The sequence below is a fragment of the Crocuta crocuta genome, unplaced genomic scaffold (assembly GCF_008692635.1).
Source record: "Crocuta crocuta isolate KB4526 unplaced genomic scaffold, BGI_CrCroc_1.0 scaffold48, whole genome shotgun sequence".
NCBI lineage: Eukaryota > Metazoa > Chordata > Mammalia > Carnivora > Hyaenidae > Crocuta > Crocuta crocuta.
This window is the reverse complement of record NW_027533089.1, coordinates 11,169,783-11,191,863: the sequence shown is the minus strand read 5'-3', so window position 1 is coordinate 11,191,863 and position 22,081 is coordinate 11,169,783. Positions and strand designations below refer to the sequence as shown.

Here is a 22,081-nt window from a genome sequence, read left to right as displayed (position 1 = left end):
TGGTGCCACTTTAAATCATGAGGCACAGCAATGGCGTGGCTACTCATATCTTTAGGGGTGAGAGGCTGGCAAGGTCAGCCTTCCAGGAGCCAGCAGCTGACATACAAGGGAGTCAAGAAGGCCCCAGAATTCCACTGAGCTGTTGGAAAACTCTGGAGTCCTCTTGGTATTGACTCACTTTCCTATGTACCCAATAGAAGCCTGACAGCTGTGCCCCAGCTCCCAGAAGTCTGTGCTGGATTCTGGACAAACAGCCCATCTTACAACGACACTACAGTGGGTGTTTCTTTTCTGTTTTACAAACGAGGAAACAGAGGAAATTAATTATTCAAGTTCACACAGGTAGTTAAGTGGTGAAGCTGGAGTTCACTCCAGAATGTTGGACTCCAAAACCCCTGGCTTCACCTGCAACATTCTGCCTTCTCTGCTCAGAAGTGATGAGTGGGATTTATAGGTAAGCTCATGGGAGAAGGAAATGCTAAGGCCAGGGAGGAGCCTGGAAGCCACGTGCAGCCCAGCAGCCCAGGCAGCCACTGGGTGGTATTCTTGCCACTTGTCATTCTAGTGGCAAGAATTCATTTACACAAAGAAAAGGTTGGTATATATGTTCACCCAAATCCAAAAGTTAGGAAGGCAAGCAGTTATGTCAGAAAGTTTGAAATGCAGGGCGGCGAGGTGGCTCAGTCGATTAAACGTCCTGTTTCAGCTCAGGTCATGATCTCGCACTGTGTGAGTTTGAGCCCCGTGTCGGGCTCTGTGCTGACAGATCAGAGCCTGGAGCCTGCTTTGGATTCAGTGTCTCCATCTCTCTCTGCCCCTCCCCCCATGCACGCTCTGTCTCTGTCTCTGTCTCTGTCTGTCTCTCTCTCTTTCTCTCTCTCTCTCAAAAATAAACTTAAAAAAAATTAGAAGACCATGGGGGAGGGGAAGGGGGAAAAAGTTACAGAGAGGGAGGGAGGCAAACCATATGAGACTCTCAAATAATGACAATAAACTGAGGGTTGATGGGGATGGGAGAGAGGGGAAAGTGAGTGATGGGCATGGAGGAGGGCACTTGTTGGGATGAGCACTGGGTACTGTATGGAAACCAATTTGACAATAAATTATATTTTAAAAACATCTGAAATGCAATATGGTTACACTGAATGGATTACAATAAAAATATCATTTAGTTATTTTGGAAGATTGACCTTCCCAGAAAACAGCCCATTTTACGGATAGTGTCAGCTAGATAAATGAAGTACTACTACAATATTCTTTTGTTCAAATGCATGGTGAGCTTTTTGAAGGATGGATTTAGTTCTGAATTCTGGACAGGCGAAGACGGTAGCCATTCCTGGTGTCTCGACTAATGGGCTCGAGCGACAACGCCGGCAGCCCAGCCCAAAGCGTTTCTATGGCGGTTTGGGAAGGCAGCAACCTCCCGGGAATGCGCCTTAACCTCCAAAGCTTAACCAAAGCCAAGCAGGTGTATGCACTTTGTTATTATGGTGATTGTTTTAATAAGCAAATTCGCCAATCTTATCTTCTTGAAAAACAGAACGTAATTCTTTTTCTCTGGTTAACAGGGGAATAACTTACGAAAATAATGCCTTACCATACACAGCCAATACTCAAACTGGCGACTAATTAGTACTTGGGCCTCCTGCCTGTTCCTCACATGCCTACAGGCTCTGCCCTTGCAAGAAGGGGTAGAGGTATTCACATGAAACACTAGAGAAGCCAAACCATTCCTATTCTGAGGATGGAAGAAACATTAATTATTCCTTTGAATCCTATTGGGTGAAGCGGGATTTTTTTCTTTCCTTCCCATAACACAACAGGAGAATTATTTCCTAATAAAACTTCCACTAGGCCAGATAGTGTTGATGGAACATAATTTTTAATATGCAGTGGCCTGGAATCTGACAGATATTGGCAGAGTGGGTGCCCCTGTTTTAAAAAGCTGAATGTGGCTGACAGTAATATCACTGCTTCCTTATGTCTATTATAGTCAGTGCAAGGTTAGACAAATACATTCCCACCAGCACAAAATAGCAACCTTCCAAAATGTATGTCAGTGGTGTATTTACAGCCAAATCCAGAAGGAGCTTGTACTTCTTATGCTGTTCCCATTAATGAGACAAATGTCAGCATCCATAAGCTATTTTTTTGTTCCTGCTTATCAAATCTTTCAAAAAATTGATAACTAGTCTTTATAGATTGTGAAAGTCAGATATAACTCTGAATGTATTGCTTTACTGGACCCCTTGGGGTAAACTTATCACCTGGAAACCATTTTACATGGACGATTTGACTTTCATGTGGCGTGTCATAATGCACCCTAGATGGAAATCTAAAATAAAATATCTGGACTACAGCCTTCCTCTTGGTGGAATTTATGATCCCCTCAGTACAATAATTTTGAAAATTGTATCCCTTAAGCTACAAGACTTGATATATTATTAACTGCTTGAATTGAAGAAGCTTTCCAATAGGCTTACGTGCTATCTAGAGGCACGGATTAATTTCTATGGAACCACAAGCTTATCTCAAACTGTTTTTCAGCAGTCTAAACTGCCAGCTTCATCTTCTTTCTAGGATGGAACAGAGTGTCCATTTCATCCAGGATGCCCTGCTTTTAGCAAAGCCCTTCTGGAAGATGGGGACCATGGACCACTAGAGAATTGGCTGTGCTCAGTCAATCACACCCCGGGGAGACTGACATCCACTTGCGGCTCTTATCTTTCTATTTCTTGTGACATTTCTTGTGGTTTGAAGTCTAGTCTGGCCAAACTGAACTGGTGAACAGAGAATGCTGATAGGAGGGAGTCTGGAGGGCACTGTTGTCATGAATTTGGAGAACAACTTTTTTTTCCCTTTCCCTTGAAGGGGCTTACACTGCTGGCGGGAAACTGACAGCTGTCTTCCGCTTGCTCTCCCTGCTCCTCTTCTCTTACCACAGACACTGGGCCTTGAAACTCAACAACGACCAGGTACATAGGAATCATTAGACTATCCAAGGGCAGAGAGGGCCAGGAATCTTTTCAGCAGGGCTTGTTCTGATAAGACTCATTTTCTCTTTATCCATGCCAAAGGTCAGTTGGGAATGCATTTAATTATATACGTTATGGTCAATTCCATATACTGTAAAGATATTACCAATTGTCCTGATATAAGGACAGCTTCCACGAACACTTTTCTAAGAACACCAAAGGGCTTGAGAGCACATCGTACTTGAAACCAGTGTGGCCTATGGCTGTAGGTACTAGGAAAACATGGAAATATTTATGATCAGTCACTCCACAAGGAGACTTGAAATTCCCTGCAATTTCACAGCCCGTGTGTGAAAGAAATAGAGGTTTTCCCCCAATTGGACAATCCTAAACAACAATCCTTACATGACATTTCTGTAGCAAGTTGTGGAAATTATATAAACTTTTAAAAACTAGCATTAATAAAAAAATCCTTTTTTTTATTAGCCATGTTAGAGGTAGTCAATCATAGGGAAAAGCATTGAGGTGTGTAGCCAGCTAATCGATCCAAGTAGGTTAGTTTTGTGGCTTTTGTGAAGTTTGTAATTTGTTGTGATTTTAGTTTATAATTTTGTTGTGATTTTTTCTCAATCTAATTAATATTCATTTTTACCCAATTTTGTATTAATAATTTTGTCTTCTTTTAAATTTTTTAAAATGTTTACTTATTTTTGAGAGAGACAGAGCAGGGGAGGGGCAGAGAGACAGGGAAACACAGAAACCAAAGCAGGCTCCAGGTTCGGAGCCATCAGTACAGAGCCTGATGTGGGACTCAAACCCATGAACCATGAGATCATGACCTGAGCCAAAGTCTGGCGCTTAACTGACTGAGCCACCCAGGAGCCCCAGTAATTTTATATTCTTTTAAAGAGAGCCCTCCAAATTGTATAAGCTTCAGGCCCCACAATTACTGGCTCCACCCATGGGTGGTTTAATCACACTTCCCTGATAATCCGATGCGTAACTGTGGATAATATACCTTCTATGTGTGTAGTCTGATCAGTGACCAGGACTAAACTTTCTAGAATTTTGAGTTTTAAAATCTTTCTTGAAGCTAAAGCATCCTATGTATCTCCACAAATTATTTTAACAGAATATATTGAATACATCAGCAAACTGACATTGGGATTTTTTTTCAAGTTAGCATAATAGAGTTCTGTAAAGTCTCTACAGTTCTCTATGAAACATAAACACTTATGGTGAGTTTCCAAATTTCCCTTGTTCCTTGATAGCTATTTAATTACTTATTAGTCATCTTAATCATCTATTTTAGAAAGTGTGTATATACCAAGGACTTTATTCATCTAGTAAATGTTCACATGTAGGGTTTAGAAATATGTTGAGAATTAGCTACCAGACTTATTTAATACACAATTAAATGATCAAATACCGATCAATAGGAATCAAATCTGTTACTTAAAGTTACTATTTTTTATGAGCAAATCTAAAGTTAACACTTAAGTGATCATCATTTACAGGAAAATGTCCTCCCTGAGGAAGCTGTGGGCTGGTTGGCAAGGTTAAGGTAGTATTGTGCATTTCTATGCCCTTCCCAGCAGCCAAAGTGCCACAAGCAATTTCTAAACAAGTTCTGTTTTGCAGGTGGGAAAGGAGCCAAAAGCACCCTGATTGATGCAGGGCCAAAATTTGGGGCATATGTGAGAGAAACCCATCTACTTCCTCCAGGCAGCATCGAGGACACTTGCCTGGGAGCAGTGCAGATGACTCCAGGATGTGTTTTCTGCCAGCTGTGAACTCCAACCCACAGGCCATGGCGCAAAGAAACAACGGTGGGCACTTGGCAAATTTGTGGGCTTTTCTGGGCTCCAGTAATTTCCCACTCATCTTATAGCCAGGCTGTTGGAAAACTTCTTAGAATATAAAAACTGGAGCCTCCTTTGGCCTTTCGAAACAAAGGTTGGCCCTGCCGCGGACAGACTAAAATTAGAGAAAGCACCACACAGCCTCTTCCCTGGGCACACATCCCTCTTTGTTAGCTGCACGGAAAACCCAAGTTTGCAGTTGGTAACTTTAGTTGTCACGGAGCCTTTGCATTTGTAGAGCATTTAGCTTATTGACCTAAATGTTCTCATGTTTAGGGGGGAAAAAGTAGTTTAATTAATTCACAATAAAAATCCTCCATTTCATAGAAGATAAAACTCATAGAACCCAAACAGAATTGAATGTGTGATATGTTGCAGTCATCAGCATGCAGCAGCCTTAAAAATTACAATATCTGACCTTAATATGTGCGAATCTATCAGGATTCCATTGTCGACATGTATATTTTTCAATATTCTTCTCTGAGCTGAAATCATGTCATTTATATGCAAATGACCACATCTTCAGCAGCTGCTGCTTCTCCGTTGAAGCCGAGGGACTTATTTGCACTTAATAAAGCCTCATAAATAGGTTTTGCCTCTAAAAGGGTGGGGGAGCAGGAAACCCATCGTAGCCTTTTACAGTTACAAGCTTCTTTTTGTTTTGAAAGCTAGCGGCCACCCCTAAAAAGGGTGGTTCTCAGTTGCCAAAGAAACACGAGATCCTCACCCAGCCAGTTCTCCGCCTTCCCTCCTTAGAATACAAATCTTCTGTCCTTCCTGGGGCCTTCTACCATTGAAGCTGTAGGCAACGTCCAATCTCCAGCAGGGGCTGTGATTTAATCCAGACTTCAGTGCAAGGAGGGCTGCCCTGTGAGCAGAGCCTCTTGCTAGGCAGTCAGAGCAGGTGTCCAGCTGGGGGAAGACTCTCTCAGGCTCCCTCAGGCTGTACTGTCTGAGGGGAGGTGGAGGCAGAGAACTTTCGGGCCAGCAGAGAGGAATTTTTCCTTTTAGAAGTTATGAGCTTCCCACACTACATAGACAAGGGGCAACATTTGGGGACTGTGTGTACACTCTGATGGCCCAATCAAACAGTGTTAAGATGACATTAAAAAACCCTTCATTCATGTGATTAGCACACAGTAGCTCTTCTTTCCCCTCTCACTACCATCTTCCTAGCTGGCCATTCTTTTTCAACAGAACTGGATGAAAAAGGAGGATTGTATGCATTTGGTATGATTTCCACCATTTTTTACTAATGCTCCTATAAAACCACCCAGGCTTCAAATTTAGGGTCAACAGAAACATTTCATTTACCACTTAAGACCATTTAAGACAGGCTGAAGGAGAAGGAGAAGGAGAAGGAGGAGGAGGAGGAGGAAGAGGAGGAGAAGGAGAAGAAGAAGAAGAAGAAGGGATAATTGTCTCCTGCTGTTAGATGCTAAGACAAACCTGAGGCACACATGAAAAATAAATAATGATGGGAAGCAGGGTCATTTATTTTTAAAGCACTGTGTTGCTGATTTGGTAATAATGACCTATTATCCTTGTCAGAGTAATAAACTGTTCCTGGAGCTTCATTTCTGGTGTGTGACCAACTGGTATAGTAGAGATGATTATACTGTCTGATAATGTGTATAATCATCAAAGACACTGGTTGACAATACTATCATTAAATTGTCACCAGCTTGGCAAAGAGACAAACATTGCTACCACATTGACCTATCAGAGGTTTATAACTGCAATGACATCCTACCATGATTTTTTCATAGTTTATTGTCAAGTTGGTTTCCATATATCACCCAGTGCTCATCCCAACAAGTGCCCTCCTCCATGCCCATCACCCCTCTTCCCCTCTCCCCCACCCCCATCAACCCTCAGTTTGTTCTCAGTATTTCAGAGTCTTTTATGGTTTGCCTCCCTTCCTCTCCTTAACTATTTTCCCCCTTCCCCTCCCCCATGGTTTTCTGTTAAGTTTCTCCTGTTCCACATCAGCAAAAACATATGGAATCTGGCCTTCTCTGCCTGACTTACTTCACTTAGCATAACACCCTTGACTTCTGTCCACGTTGCTACAAATGGCCAGATTTCATTCTTTCTCATTCCTCCCATGATATTAATGCAGATAACTAAAATCATACCCACACCCTCAGAATCCAGCCAATAGGAGCGACATGTGGCAGGGGAGGAGTCAAAAGGGGGAGATACCTTGCTTGTGATATATTTAAGATTTTACGTTGGTTTACTTTTTTAAAAAATATGTGATAAAATACATTTAACATAAAACTTACCATCTTAGCCATTTTTAAGAGCACAATTCAGTGTTAGATATATTTATATAGCTGTGCAACCATCACAACATCCATCTCCAGAATCTTCATCTTGCACAGCTGAAACTTTGTACTCGTTAGATAGTAACTCCCCGTTCCCCTCTACCCCTCCAGACTCCAGAAATAACCATTCTACTTTTTGTGTCTACTCTAGGTGCCTCGGGTGTGGAGTCACATAGTGCTTGTTCTTTTGTGACTGATAAAATGTCCTCAAGGTTCATCCATGTTGTAAGAGGTGTCAGAATTTCCTTCCTTGTATGATATATCACATTTAAAATCCATCCATCCACTGATAGATACCTGGGTTGCTTTTATTTCTTGGCTATTGTGAGTAATACTGCTACAAACATGGATAAACAAATAGCTCTTTGAAATTCTGCTTTACAATCTTTGGGTTGTATACCAAGAAGTAGAATTGCTGGATCATATGGTAATTTCATTTTTATTTTTTGAGGTATCTTCATACTGTTTTCAATAGCAGCTGCACCATTTAAGATTCCTACCAACAGTATGCAAGGATTCTAATTTCTCCACATTCTCATTCACCATTTATTTTCTGTTTTTTTTTTTATAGTAGTCATTCTCATACATGTAAGGTGGCACACATTGGTTTACTTTTTAATACAATGATGTAAAAGAATAAGTGTTTATGATGTTATGAAAATTTTCTCATTTAGAATTACTTATTTATTTAATGAGAAATTAGATACTAATTTGCCAAGTATATTTACAGCTACAGTAGAGTGTGATTTAGAAGTTTCTCTGGCACCTGTATTACATATTTTTTAATAGAAACTTGTCCCCCCCAAATTATTTGTATGCTTAATTATATATCTCATACACATATAGTGAAGAAGTTTTATGATTTATGTATTTTATAATTTATATATATATAAATATATATACCCTATCCAAACCTGTCCCATCCAAATTTAGTGGAATTTCTTCAATAAATTTCTGTCAAGTATTTGTCTTCTCTGTGTTTCAACATTACCAGGGATGGAAGAAAAGCCATATGGTTGTCTTATACTCAGCTTGTTTTTGAATAAAAACTTTATTTTTTAAAGATTTTATTGTTAAGTGATCTCTACACACAATGCAGAGTTTGAATGCACAACCCTTAAATCAAGACACACCCTACCAAATGAGCCAGCCAGGTGCCCCTTGAATAAAAGTTTTTAAAAAATAACTCAAATTGCTTAGACATGTACCCCATACCCTACTTATAGGATTTGACGTTAGACTAAAGTAAAAGACTTAGAATTTTGTGGGCAAATTGCACATTGTTATATTTAGTCTGTTGTTTTGGCCCTATGAGAATCTTTTGAATCCAAATTTTACAACTTAGCATTCTTCCACTAACCAGCATGCTGCAAATGTTAACATAAAAGTCATTAGTGAAAACGTCAAACAATTTAGGACTGAGGGGCCAATCTCTAAGTTAGTCCTCCTGGAAATCTTGCAGTGGAGTTATATTTCTTAAGTAGCACTGTTAGGATTATTCAACAAGTTAAAAGTCTTCCTACCTGTAACAACCAGTGCAGTTCTTTCATAAAGATATCATGAGATTCTTGGTCAGGCTGAAATACCAATACTCTTGGTCTATAAAAATTCCTCTGATTTTCAGTATATGTCCCTTTAGAAAAAGAAAAATGCATTTAGGTTGGCACGACCTTACTGAACCTATACTATTCCTGGAGATCACTATTTACCTTGGAAACAGGCGAAATATCTTTCATATAATTAGTTCTAGGTTTATTAACTAATCATTCACATACTTTTCACAATTTCTTATTTTCACAATTTTTTAAATGTTTTTTATTTATTTCTAGGAGAGAGAGAGAGAGAGACAGCGTGAACAGGGGAGGGTCAGAGAGAGAGGGAGACACAGACTCTGAAACAGGCTCCAGGCTCTGAGCTGGCAGCCAGCACAGAGCCGACGCGGGGCTCGAAACCACGAACCGCGAGATCACGACCTAAGCGAAAGTCGGACGCTTAACCGACTAAGCCACCCAGGCGCCCCTTATTTTCACAATTTCTTAAAGATTTCTGATTTCATTTCAACTATGTAGTCTATAAAAATAATAATGATACAATGCGTAGCCACTGTGCATCAAGTATTTATAATGTGCCAGGGGCTGGGTAAAGTACTCTATGTTGAACGGTTTCCCTCCCCTATGAGGTAGAGTATTATCCCAAATTTACAGGGGGAAGAAACTGAAATTTGGAACTGTTGAGTAACTTGCCAGGAGAATAGAGTAGATGCTAGATGTATCCGACCCCAAAGCCTATTTTCTCAATCTATTATATTACCTTCCTTTGGGATGCAATGGTTCAGATGTGGAATCTTGGACAAGTTGGGGCTCCACTTCTTTTTGATAACATTTGTTCCACCCTTTCCAGTCAATCTTCCAGTCTTCTTACCCAGAAAAAAAAATATGGTAAAAGAGGAGCGGAGAAGTTCTTTTCCTCACTGTTCCTATATGTTAGCTTAGCATCATTATTTTCAAGCTGGGGCTTTTCCTTTCCCAGAATTCATCCTGCTCTAAATTTTTAATTTTCTTTAGCATTTTTACCTGTTTCTGAACATTAGCTTTCTTCTAAGGCTTGAGTTACTACAGGACCTTGGGTATGTGCCATCCTGTTCACAATTCACTCTTGTTCATCAGTAAGTTTGCTATCCAACCTAAATGGTTTCACTGGATTCCTCCAGCTTTTCTTCCTCATTGGGTGCAACACGATGGTCAGAATCAAAATGTGCACTTACTCATTTTTTTTTTTATTGTTTGTCTTTCTCTAATGGAATACTATCATGCCATCAGTTAACAGGCCTTTCCATCAGGCCCATAAGAACTAGTGTGCTTCAGAGAAAGCCAAGCTTGCACTGCACAACCTGTCCATTCTCTGACTGCATCTGACAACAGAACTTTGCTTGGTGTTGTATGTGATATGTACCTTTCCTCTTGCAGGCTCTACCCACATTCTGAAGAATTTGCTGAGGTGGCATATTCAGAACATCAAGAAAACAACAAATCTGCCATGATTCTGTCTATAGGAAACTTTCCAAGAGTTGCAAGAGTTTTCCAGGGAAGTTCTCATGTGGAGAAGGGACATGGAGTAGTGGTTAACAGCCCAATCCTGCAGTAAGCCTGCTATAGGTGACAGTGGGGACGGTGCCATTTCTTCAGCTCTACTTTCCTCAATTGAGAGTAGGGATAGTAAGCATTGGATAATAGGATAATGCACATGTAACTTAGTGGATGTAACTGCCCCTTAGCACAGTGGCTGTATATACTATCATTTTTTTCCACGTCCAGAGTAGAGCCCAACATGGGGCTTGAATCTCACAACCCTGAGATCAAGACCTGAGCTGAGACCAAGAGTTGGACACTTAACCGACTGAGCCACCCATGTGCCCCATTTATCATTTTTTAAAATTCTTTGACCCCGTGTAAGATTCTGATCAGCTGCCCAAAGCAGCTCCTATCCATTCTACCCTATTAGCCCAAGGCCATGTCCAGGGCCAGTCACTCCCACTGAAGACGCTTAACCACTTTATAAAGATTTTGGCCAGAACAGAGGCCAAGTTGATTAAAAGACATTGTTTATAGTTGAAAATCATTTTAGAAAATGTCTGGGGTTTAAAACCCGAGGAAAGGGGGATTAACTCATGAAACGACTGATTTCTTCCCACACTTAGGAACCCTCGCTAACACTCCATTTCTCTAAAAGGGCTCAGAATACATAGGAACAAAGTGAGCCTGTGATGAATGAAAGGCAAAGCATGAGCTTCTGCTGTGTGCTTCTCTGGTTTGCCCGAGCTCTGTATCAGATTATAGGTACAGTTTGGGAAAGTCATTTCAATCCAACTAAAATGACATCAGTGTAGCTCTGTGCCATGGGCCCAATGGTGGCACGTTAGTTTCTCTTGGTGCTATAACAAATTACCACCTACTCTGTGGCTTAACACAACACAAACTTGTTAGTCACAATTCTAGAAGTCAGAAGTCCAAAATTTAATGTCACGGGGCTAAAATCAAGGTTGCCTGATTTTAAAATCCAGAGCTACATTTCTTCTGGAGGCTCTAGGGGAGAATCCATTTCCTTGACTTTTCCAGAAGCTGCCTGCCTTCCTTGACTCATGACCTTTTGTTCCATCATTGAAGCTAGCAATGTAGCATCTTCAAATCTCCCTTTCTCTTTCTCTCTCTCTGGCCTTTGCTTCCATCCTTACATCTCTAACTCTCTGGCTTCCTTCTTTCCTTTATAGGAACCCTCGTGAGTACATTGGACCCAACTGGATGGCCCAAGATATTCTCTCCATCTCAAGATCCTTAACTTCACATGTGCAAAGTCCCTTTTGCCATGTAATGTGACATAGTTGCAAATTTGGGGGATTGAAACGTGAACATGCTGGGAGGTTTTATTTTGCCTACCACAGGCGTGTGTTATACATTCTTTCCTCAGTCGTAGGGCCCAGATATTATCAGTCCCAGTTTATATTTGGCAGCCAGTACTTCAAATGGAACAAGCTGGCATTCAAAGGAGCTGAAGTTAATCAAATAAAAAGCAGGTATCAGCATGCACTTTATCACATCACCAAGAGAATCAAAACAGATGATAGTAAATTTGACTTCTTGTCATGTTGAATTCTTCTTTCAGTGCTACGTTATCAGAAAGAGGCAGTATTGTTATAATGTAATTTATATAGTGCCTTCCCCTGAGTGATGAACAGAATATTCCTCAGGATCCTCAGAGAATTAGTCTATCTTTTTTTATCCCAGCTCAGCCACTCCAGCAATATAATATGCAGCAATATAATATCTGTGTGCAAGGAATAAATCAGACTCACTAAATTTAAGGATGTTCACTTAAATAAATTCCTTTTGGAGTTCCTTTTTTTCCCCCTTTCATTTGAAAATGTTCTTTGGGTAGTATAGAGCCATTGACCCACATTAGATTAATTAGGTCAATTAGCCTTTATATAGTAATTGCCACTCAGATGGCTTTGAATAATTCCCCTTTAATGAAGATGTGCCTTGAAAAGAGATTATGACTTAAATTCCTGCCACATAGTAGCATTAAGAAAACATGCATTTAGCAAATCTTTCTGCAATATGGCTTTGGGTATAGCAATGATATCAGGTAGAAGAAGCTTAAAGACTTTACCTTGATGAGTTGATTATTCATATTCACACATCGTTAAAAGCCACGTACGTATTTTCCATTTGGACTGCTCTTGGTAGCCCTCAATGCTGAGCCTAATTCAGAGCAACTCCTTTTCTTCTTCCAAACTGTCAATATTAATTTCCACATTTCCAAACTCACAGTGGCCCTAGCACCTAATCTTGGACTCTCACCAGCAATCCAGACTCTCTGAAATTCTTTGCTTTCTGCTTCTCTCCTTCAACAACATCCCTTTACTTTATCTTAATATGACAATAGCTACCACTTAACGAGTATTTTCTAGGTTCCAGACATTTCACATTCATTATTGCTGTTATTTTGAGTGAACGAACAAGTATTTGTTGAAATATTTGCTCTAGATACTAGAGATACAGCCCAATGGATGTTCTTACCTCTGTGTAGTACCATGAGGAAATGCCAATGAAGTTAGAACCTTCAAAAAAATAATAAAAGTCACTTTAGGAATGAAGTTGAAAAACAGACAACTCACAACTACTTAGAATATAGATCCCACTATCAGTAATTAAAGGCTTTTGACTTTTGACTTCAAGATTCTGCACTTGTACATACAAGTGCAGAAAAGTTGATGTATTGCTTAAGTGAATCCGTATCCTTTCTGCTTTTCTCTTATAGTTCACTCAATCCCTGATGTATAGGTCAGACCAAAGCAGTGCTAAATAGTCAGCTGTGTAATGACATTAATATGGTTATTAGTCTTTGACCTCCCACTGAACAGAAAGTGCTCTGTAAGTAAATTAATTCTATTGCTGAGATCTGGACATTTGGATGGCCTGGAATATGGAGATAATTTTGTCGCTGTTTGTTATACAAGTGTTTTTAGCTTTAAAACCTTATGAGAATCAGAAAGTTTCATATTATGAATGTGAAAATGAATTGACAATTTGTTTCAAGAATTTAAATGGGCATTTCTAGTGTAAGACAAGTAGATAAAGATATATGTATAAGAATGCTAATTGTAACATTAGTCATTTAATAAACTGGAAAAAACCTACATATACATCTATAGGGTTGACATTGAAAGGTTATGCAGATCCACACACATACTACATTAAAAATGATTTATATCAACAGATTTATATTATACTATTTAATAAAAATAAGATTAAAAGCAGATTATAACCCCACTTTAAAATGTGTATGTGTACGTATGTGTTATCTGGATGGCTATTTTCCAAAACATGCACTGTAATATTACCAAATAGTGGAACTGAGGGTGATTTTTAATTCTTTGTACTTCTAAATTATCTGAAATTTCTTCTTTTACTATCTTATATTCCCCATTTCCTACCTAGATCACTCAAATCACCCCCCCCCACTAACATCTATTCTAATGCTTTTAAATCTTTTAGTTTGTGTGTATAGTCCTGAAAATATTTTTTGTACAATATTTTAAATTTACTGAGATAGTATCTCATCCTGTTTCTCACATTTTCTACCTAGTACTATGTGTTTCAGATCCATGTTGCTATGTGTACAAGTCTATTGCGTGTAACTGCTGAATTATTTTTATAGTATAGTTATTGTAAATAAGCATGTGCTTTCATAATCAGAAACGATCTAATAAAGCTCTTTTTATTATTAAGAAAGAAGAAAAAGAAAACAATCTTTTTTCTAACATAAAAGCATGAAGCTATAAATGACTTTACATAATTTTGTCAAGAGAAATATCCCAATGGAGAAATATTTGTTACCCTGGAGATTCTATGTTACTAAACCCTCTACTTTATAAAAAGTGCTTAGATACATGGAACTCTTTTCTATAAATATAGAAAATTTAAAGAGAAAAGAGAATGTTTCTTTCTTTGAAGTCTCTGAAATGCTTGACTTATTTTAGGAGGCAGAAATTTCAAAAGACAAAGTTATTTTGAAACTGAAAAGTAGTGAAATGAACTTATTACAGTGTGTTCTCACCATATATTAAAAATGAAATTAAAATCATTTAAAATAAAAGAAATATGACATTGTAATGCAAACAGAAATTGAGGAAAACCCCAAAAGCACAGGAAATAGTTGGTTGATAGACAGCATAGGAAAATGAAAAGACAATCAGAAGAAGTAATAAAGCCTATTGGGAAAAACCTGAAATTTATATATTGAAAGTTCATAATTTTTAACATAAAAATCTAATAATAATTGCTAATCCCTTTTCTTTCTTTAAACTTTAATTTAAGGATAAAAATAGAACTTCAAGGGTAACTTTATTCAGTCATATTTTTATAAGATAGATAATCAAATACTCTCAGTAAAGGTTTGTGTTTAACTTTCAAACTTTTCTTCAAAACAATATATTCCTAAATGAGAGGTATGAAAAAAAAATCAAATGTAACTATATATTATGGGGAAAAATAGTAAGATGAGAATTATATTCCAAGCAGATATGACTGAAGTACTTACTATAATCCCAGAAAAGGTCACAAGAAGCTGTGTTTCCTCTTTCTTATATAGGCTAGTTTTCACCAGTAGCAGCAGGGAAGTTTTATACTATATCATGGGCAAAAACAAAAACAAAAACCCAGTTGCCCTTTTTAAGAGTATTTTGTTAAAAACAGGGCCTCCTTTTCTCCCCCCTCTCTTTTCAAAATATTGGATTTTGGAATGAAGTCATTGATCTAGGGAAGATAAATAGACCTCTGAGGCAGGTCAGAAAAGCAAACTCAAGTACAGTAGCTTAAGTGTAGAAACTAAAAAACAAAATAGGGACCTGAAGTTTCAGAGCCAAATGGGAAGAAGAGAGGTCTATTTGTGTCGATAAGTGACCTGCAAAGGGGAAAGGCGCACCTCAATGATCAGAACATCTACAGAGAAGTTCATAATAGAGTTGCTTCTCTGGAAACCAGAGACAGAGACTTCAGAATGTGTCTTGACTAAGAGCCTCCTTGAATTTGCCTTAAATTCTCCAACAGGAAAACTTGGAAGATTGGGAAAAACATGAATATTGATGACTGGATATAACTTTAAAGATGTGGTATGTCAGTATTTCATTCTAGATAGAACAGCAAAATGATTATGCAAAGCATTCTCAAATCACATAAAGGTCAAGCTTTCCAACCTTTGGCAATTTATTTAGCTTTTGCATGTCTAAAATTCATACACAATGAGTGTATTTACCTCATAGGACTACTGAGAGGATTAAATATGTCATCCATGGGACTTAGGGCAAAGTCCAGGACATACACTCAGTAATATTACCTAGTACTGGTAGTAGATATGATAGAAAGTTGTGTTGTTGTTGTTGTTGTTGTTGTTGTTGTCGTTTAAGAGAAGATATATTTACCACTTGAGGAAAATCTCTACATGATGACTGAGATTCAGATCTGAGTTTCTACACCAGTTGACATTAGTATGTCATAATGTTCTTTAAAAAATTTTTAAAACTGTTTTATTTATTTTTGAGAGAGAGAGAGACAGCGTGAACAAGGGAGGGTCAGAGAGAGAGGGAGGCACAGAATCCAAAACAGGCTTTAGGCTCTGAGCTGTCAGCACAGAGCCCAACGTGGGGCTCAAACCCACGAACTATGAGATCATGACCTGAGTTAAAGTCAGACGCTTAACCGACTGAGCCACCCAGGTGCCCCAGTATGTCATAATGTTTTTCATAGATCATATTGAATCTGAAGATGTTATTACTAATGGTATTACAAAATGATACTTCTTTCACAAATCTATATCGATAATATAGTGGGTCCAAGTTTCAGTTCATAAGTTCAAGTATGCAAGAAACGTCAAGTTTTGTTTCTGTTGCAAACCCCCATTCCACTAGATGTTGGAGAAATAATCTCCATCAATGTGGTTTCCCTTCCCCTTATGCTGGGATTGCGTGTATGATCCAGGGGACCATCACCTGTTGTCATCCTCTCTGTGCTACTATCTGATGAGGCACGCATCTTGGTCCTGATTGGCAGTCCAACAAGGCTTACAGCTGTGTACTCCTTGTGTTGGACACTAGTTTCTGGAAATTTTGGGAAAGTGGGAAAAGGAATGTGGCACCAAAAGGCCCTACCTTGTCCCTATAGTAGTTTTTGGCTCATGGGAAATGCTTCTGCTGCTCTACATACCCACAGGGACTCTATGAGACTACCTCAATCTCCCTTTTTAATGCTAACCTACCATGCCACCATCTCTACCCTCTTGCTTCTGTTCCATCAGCATGGGGGAGTGAGGGAGAGCTCTAGGGTCTTGCCACCTTCTCAAAGTACACAGGAATAGTGACATTCCTTCTGCCCTTAAATTTCTAAAATTACGCAGAGAGGAGTATTCCATTTTCCCCCAAATTTTAACACACGTGACTTTAGAATAAATCCAAGGGAAAACTGAGCCCAGTTCTTTTTCAGCATCTGAGCTCTTTTCTTTTCCACTGACTTTTCTCCTTTTCCCCAAATCTAGAGAATCTTCAGTCTTGGGGACCGGAAAAACAAGTTTTAACCCATCAGGTATTTTCAAAGTCTTTTATCTCAAGTTTGGATCTTAGATTTGAAAATTTAAAACTCAAGGATTTGATAACCCTTCTTTGAGAAACATCTATTTTATAGCCTAGCTGCCTTGATGAAGGAGACAACAGGAAAAAAAGAAAAACAGAACAAAATAAAAACAGCCAACAACATTGGTTAATAACTCAAAAATACATTAAAGTAGGGAGGGAAGTATGTTTTATCATTCCTATATAAAACTATTTTAAATTTTAAATACTTTAACTTCCCATAATGAGTAAGTCTTCCAACTAAAATATTTTTCTTTCATTAGAAACACGGATTACTTTATACAGTGTTGATAAGTGCTCGATTTTGTAATTTCCTTTCAGCCCAAATTGCACATTTTAATTACATACCTTATATGCATGTAAATGATCCTGATTCCAGTCTGTTGGATGCCCAAGACTTGTTTCTTCAGTCCCTTTATTCCCTTCTTCTTCCAGAATCTGCCTGTCAATCTGTTGCCTCCATGATCTCTTGCGTTCCTTTCCAAAGTCACCCCATTCTCTAATTTTTTATAATCCACCATCCAAAAGAATGTGTAGCTTTCCTTTTCATGGATCTGAACATGAGGTAACATATGTCGGCATGTTACCTCTGTAAGAAGTCCAAACACTATCAATCTTTTGTAGAGTCTAGAAAACATTTGTTGGTAATATAATTTGATGGTGATGATATTAATTTTTTAAAAACAATAACTTTAGGGGTGCCTGGGTGGCTAACTTGGTTAAGCATTTGATTCTTGATCTCAGCTCAGATCATGATCTCGCGGCTCATAGGATTGAGCCCTGCGTTTCGTGTCTGCGATGACAGTTTGGAGCCTGCTTGGGATTCTCTCTCTCTCTGCCCCTCTCCTGCTCTCTTTCTCAAAATAAATAAAAGAACATTAAAAAAAAAAAACCTTGATAACTTTAAAAAGCCTATGTTTTTGTTGCATTTTGATCATTGTTACCTGGATCATCTATGGGTCCCTTGAAACATGACCTGCTCATATTCATCTTCATAATATAGGTAATATAAAACAGCTCTTCAATCACTATGTTTAATGAAAGAACCATAAGATACTGGGTGATTTTCAAACAGTAATGCATAGTAAGACCATTCTAACCTACATATACCATATACTAAAATAAATATGTGTGCAATATTTAAAAAAATGTATATAGAATTGAACTATTTTGGTTCATAGCTAGAAGAGAATTCCTTAATACATTTAAGAAAGAAGAAGTACATTTTACATTTACAATGAAATATAAAAAGTTTACAAAAATAAGTACGAGGTATAACCTCATTGCTTAGTAATAGGAATTAAAGTATGAAAAGTGTAATACCAACCTGGGTTCAATTCTGGCTCTGCCAAGGATTAGCTGAGAAATTATGGGTAGTAATTTAGCATTTTGGTGGGCTGTTTTCTAGTCCTGTAACTTGAGATTTTTGAATTAGAATCTAAGGTGTTTTTTTTTTTTTTATTGTACCATTCGATTATTTCCCTTATTTAAAAATGTATTAGAGGGATGCCTGGCCTCAGTTGGTTAAGCATCCGACTTTGGCTCAGGTCATGATCTCACGGTTCGTGGCTCTGTGCTGACAGCTAGCTCAGAGCCTGGAGCCTGTTTCGGATTCTTTGTCTCCCTCTCTCTCTGACCCTCCCCCATTCATACTCTGTCTCTCTGTCTCAAAAATAAATAAACTATAAAAAAAATTTTTTTAAAGTATCAGATAACAATGGAAAGAAAAAATTAATTTTAAAAGTAAAATAAAACTTTTGTAGTGAATTAGTCGGTAAAAATGTTGTAGTAGTGGGCTTTAGTGCCTTTTCTGGGCAGTGGTAGTCCCAAAGCACGTTAAAGGACAGGATCCCAGGGAGAGGAGAGTGTACCAGTGCAGGAGCGAAAGGATTGGATCAGTTGACTGAATCAGTTTGTTCTTGACTTTTCTCTAAAGATTTAAGTATTGAAGCCATTGGAACAATGATTCAGCATCCTCAATATTTTATGAGTTTTTTTGACATTGCCATTAATAATCACCTGCTGGAAGAGTTGTCTTTGAATTTTTTCTGATGTGTTCCCCCAAACATGGGATGAATTTCATTGTCTTTACAAGTGAGAAGAGGTCAAGGAAATTCACTCAGGAGCCATCACAATAGTTTTCTTTTTCACAGCGCTGTCAAAGGTTTTATGGATCAGGTTGTGACTTCAGTGAAGAAAATGGAGGATATTTTGAAGCTGAGAGTTTCTCTGTTAACCACAAGAGAGAATCTCTCTTATCAGTGACAGAGAGAAGGATACAAGAGGCTCATACTGCTTCATAACAACAAAACCAGCTCTCCATTTAGATGGGTTTCATGTTGTTTTGGGGGCAAATGACTTTTCTTCAAGAAGTTGTGTGAAAGGGAAAACCAGAAAACAGATGCAGTGAGCAAACCATTTTTGCTGAGGTAGATACTCCGCTGTGGAGGGCTAATTCTCAAAGTAAAGAAAGAAAAAAAGGCATAAATCCTCCTCCTCCTTCCCCATCCAGTGACTCATATAGCTTAAGAGATTCTCAGTCCTATTCTGATTCTAAAAGTGCTTCTGAAGAGAAATTTAAAAATTCCTTTTTATATTTTCTTTAAAAAAAGAAACACAGGAAATATTCCCAGACCCACATACACATGCACACAAAAAAAGCAAGAAAACCACATCTGGTGAAAGCGAGGCTGAAAATCTTAAAGCGTAACGCAAGTGTATTGTTTATCCAGAGGAGTTCCCTCCTAAAAATTGACTCTTAATTAGAAAAAGTGCTCCTAAAGCTGATGACAAAGAAAGAAAGGAAAGAGCAAGAGAGTGAGAAAAAGAGAATCTACCTAACTTCTAGTCTGCTTCATATCGTACGAGACTCTCAGGTACTAGGTCTGGCAAAGAAATTAAAGGAATAAAACCAAAGCATTATCGAACTCCTTCCAGAGCCAGTTCAAGGGATTGTTTCAGTTGTAGTGAGACTACTTCACAGTGGAGGCAAGAGATTCAGAAAGTTCAAAGAATGAGGGTATCCAGTGATGAAAGATGAATCAAAGGAGCTTGAGTGAGTTAACTAAAACTGAAACAAAAGAAAATCAAAAGAAACCCAGCTGGAGTAAAAGAGAATAATATAACTGACCATAGGCATGTGTCCAAGAGTCCAAACAAAAAGTAAAGAGGAAAAGAAAGTTAAAGACCATAAATCTAACAGCAGAGAGACATTGGAAGAAATTCAGAAAAAAAGATAATACAAAAACAAGGTGAAGAAAGGTGCCAAATCTAAAAGAGGGAGTAAGAGCAAAGAGAAATCAGGCTTAAGAAAAGCATAATACAAAAAAAGCATAACACAAAGTATAACAGACATGAAGAAAAGAAGATGGGGTCAAGGAGTAAAGTAAGGGATCATGAGAATGTTAACAAAAAAAAGTCGAAGTCTAAGGCAAAAGATCAGGAAAGAGGTAAAATTAAAGAGAAGTTTAGCCAGAAATCAAAGAGCAAGTGAGCATGATCATAATAAAAGTGAGACAAATAATAGATGCACACAGTCTAGAAGGGAACATGATACAACGAAAGGCAACCAGCTACATGGTCTTCACTCATCCTGGGGCCTGAGCCCCGCTCCCAGTACCTGACTCTCATCAGGAAGGAATTGGGTTCATCAAAAAATACACAGAAGGCAGGGTACCCAGTAGGATTCTGAAAACGAAAAGAAAGAGCATTTCTTCTCTTCTTTTTCTACAGTTGAGGTGAGGCTGGAATACAATCAAATGGACTCATTTTTTCAACAAAAATTAATTCTACCAGCTACAAGAAGATTTGTAAACCAGATGCCATTTCTTAATCATTTAAGAAACGTGACCTGGAGAATCAACTCAATTTTGTCACTCATAAGTGAGGTTCTTTTAAATGACCCCCAACATCAAAGGGATATTATGAGAAACATTTATACAGTATCTTTTTTTTTTTTTTACAAATAGTTTATTGTCAAATTGGTTTCCATATAACACCCAGTGCTCATCCCCACAAGTGCCCTCCTCCATGCCCATCTCCCCCCTCCCCCCTACATCCATCAGTCCTCAGTTTGTTCTCAGCATTCAAGAGTCTCTCATGGTTTGCCGCTCTCCCTTTCCCCCACCACTTCCCCCCTTCTTCTCCCCCTCGTTCCTCAGTTAAGTTCCTCCTAATCCTCCTATAAGGGCAAACATATGATATTTGTCCTTCTTTGCCTGANGCACTTGAGAAGAAGGTAAATTCCCTGGCCTCAGGATGTAAAGTTCTAAATATATCCATCATATCCATCTGGTCCAATGTGTCTTTCAAGTCCATTATTTCTTTAGTGATTTTCTGTCTGGTTGACCTATCCATTGCTTTCAGCGGAGTATTAAAGTCCCCTGCTATTAGCACATTCTTATCTATAAGCTTGTTTCTGTTTGTGATTGTTTTAGATATTTAGGTGCTCCCATATTCGGTGCGTAAAAATATGGAACGCTTCACGAATTTGCGTGTCATCCTTGCATAGGGGCCATGCTAATCTTCTCTGTATCGCTCTAACTTTAGTATATGTGCTGCCGAAGCGAGCACTTTATACCGTATCTTTAAAGTGCTTGTGGTTGTCAGAAGAGAAAAAGGTATATAGGTAAGACTATAAATTAAAGCATCCCCAAATGGAAAACAAACAAACCAGTTAAAATGATAGAATGAGAGAAAGAAGCAGTAGGGCCGGAGAGGAAGGGTGCAACCTAGAAGCCTTGATAGAACTACAGCAGAATCAAGGAGCCCCACAGATACAGAGAACAGGTACAAAAGAGGGGAAAGTCATAAAGCAGACAGAGAAGAGTAACATCAAGAAAAAAGATAGGAGGGGAAGAAGGAGAGATTTATGGAGCTCAGAGAGAGAAGAAAATCAAAGCAGAAACAACAAAAAATACAGAATCCAAGAAAGTTCACAATGGAAAGAAAATTCTGAAGGTCAGAAAAGAATGTACTTAAAAANGGGTGGGGGGGCGGGGGAGGAGTAGAGAAAGAGAGAGAATCTGAAGCAAGCTTCAGGCTCCTAGCTGTCAGCACGGGGCCCAATGTGGGGCTCAAACCCACGAACAGAACAGTGAGATCACGACCTGGGCCGAAGTATGACTCTCAACCTACTGAGCCACCCAGGTGTCCCGAAAATAATATACTCTTAAAAACATCCGAACAGCTTAAATAATAACAGGGGGAAAAGGCTAACAGAGATCAGTCATT

General features: G+C 38.6%; 1 non-coding gene and 1 pseudogene across 1 annotated transcript; one reads left to right on the top strand and one right to left on the bottom strand.

The window, feature by feature from the left end:
- Positions 1-1,290: 1,290 nt before the first annotated feature.
- LOC144216658 (peptidyl-prolyl cis-trans isomerase G-like) lies at positions 1,291-20,472 on the top strand (annotated as a pseudogene).
- An 842-nt stretch (positions 20,473-21,314) lies between these two features.
- Positions 21,315-21,421, bottom strand: LOC144216755 (U6 spliceosomal RNA). The gene has a single exon (XR_013330740.1). It is a non-coding gene; the product is annotated as a U6 spliceosomal RNA (small nuclear RNA).
- Positions 21,422-22,081: the final 660 nt, after the last annotated feature.